Source organism: Camelus bactrianus, chromosome 34, assembly GCF_048773025.1.
Source record: "Camelus bactrianus isolate YW-2024 breed Bactrian camel chromosome 34, ASM4877302v1, whole genome shotgun sequence".
Classification (NCBI taxonomy): Eukaryota; Metazoa; Chordata; class Mammalia; order Artiodactyla; family Camelidae; genus Camelus; species Camelus bactrianus.
In genome coordinates this window covers 4,754,537-4,756,421 of record NC_133572.1, presented here as the reverse complement: position 1 = coordinate 4,756,421, position 1,885 = coordinate 4,754,537, and positions in this window count along the sequence as shown.

Genomic DNA, 1,885 nt, shown 5'->3' with positions numbered 1-1,885 from the left:
AGCCTGGAGACCTGAGAATCGGGGCAGACAAACTAGGCCCTGTGTGCGCCAACTGCTCTCCCCCAGGCAGAGGCTGGGGTCCAGGGCGAGGGCGGGACAGGATCTGGATCAATGTTTGGGGCTGGGCGGGTAGAGGGCCGGAGGCCTCTCAACAAAGTCGCTCCTGGGAAACCTGAGGGCTGTGCCGCCCAGGCTGGGAGACAATGCCCCTTTCACCCCATCCAGCCTGTCCAGCCCCGGGCAGAGAGTAGGACGTGAGGGCGGAAGTCCCTCCCCATCCTGGGACGTGCAGGCCAGCCCTGGAATCAGGGCCTCCCCTTCACTGGCTGCGCCCAAGGGATGTTGGGGGCAGGGTGGGGAGCCCAGAAGAGGGAAAAATTGAGAGGTCTTGGGCACATGGTGGGAACAGGCCCCCAGTCCCTTCCCGCACATGATGTAAAGGGATCCATTCCCCTCCAAGACTGGTCAGGAGCCCCAGCTGTCCCAGGTTTGTGAGCTGAGGATGCAGGAAGGGCTGGTTCTGAGGAACTGAGGGGCTAATGGTCTAAAGGGGGTGGAGTGGAACAGACATTGCCCATCAGCAGGTGCTGGGGGACGGAACTGGGGCCTCTTTGCTGGCCCAGCGTAACCTGAGACCAGCCCCCTTTTCCAGCTGAAAAGCCTGTGGCTAAGTTTAGCCGGCCTGGTGATAACCTTTGCTTAAAAGGCAGAGAGCACGCTATCCAGCACCCCGACTCCAGACCGTCCCTTCCCTTTCTGGGATTGCCCTCCCTCCTTGGGGCCCCAGATCCAAGGCTGGCTGTGGCCAGCAGCCATCTGCATGGTTGGTGCCCAGACGTTTCAAGAGCAGCGAGAGCAGGGCCAGAGGGCACCTAAGGGTGAGAGGAGGCAGGAGGCGCCACACTGAGGAGCTGGCTGGGGAGGTGCAGGGGAAACACGCTGCTGCTACTGTTCGCTCCTGCTCGGGCTCCCCCAGGACCGCAAACACTTTTCCTGAGGGGCCTTAGGTACCCACCCTCCACCCTCCTGTGCTACCCAAGGCATGTTCCCCTTTGCCTCATGCTTGTCATTTCTCATTACTGTCCTCTGCTGAAAGGAGGAAGCTCAGTGCCCAGGGAGCGTGACTGGCCCAGTCTGCTGTTGTCATGACAGCAAAGACACCAGTGTTGTCATGACAGCAGCCTCGCTGCCTCCTGTTCAGGTGACTCAGCAGAGAGACTTGGGGAGCAGGGGTGGGTGGACAGGGCCTGCGCCTGAGGGGCTGACTCCTGCAGACCCTGTAACACGGTGAAGCACCCCTGGTAGACAGGCTGGAGAGACACTGTCTAGAGCTGCAGGGGATCATGACTTGAACTGACAGCAGCCTGGCCAGGTCGGGCACCTGTCTTCAGAGGTGAGGTTAGGGGTACAAGTTGGGGTGGGGGCAGGACAGAAGAAACCAGCCTGTGGCAGAAGGGAGGGTTTCTCAGCCTCAGCACCACTAACCAGCATTCTGGGCCAGATCATTCTTTGTGGTGGGAGGGTCCTGTGCATCAGGATACTGAGCAACATCCCTGGCCTCTACCCACTAGCTGCTGGGAGCACCCCTTCCTGCTAGGCTGTGACAAGTCTCCAGACATTATTGAATGTCCCCTGGAGGGCAAAATCGCCCCAGATTGAGAAGGTCCTCTCTGAAGTCTAGCTGCTGCCTAATTCTCCACCTCGGAGCAATCCTGCTGCGTGTGCAGGGGAGGTGGAGGCAACGACGAGGCACTGAGGGGGCCTGAAGCTCAGATGCCGGGTCAGGCCCTAGACTCCTGGGCTCATCTTCTTCTGGACTGACAACCTGCTGCCTGCCTCTGGGATAACATGAAAGATGAAACAAAGACAGCTTAGGAAAAACCTC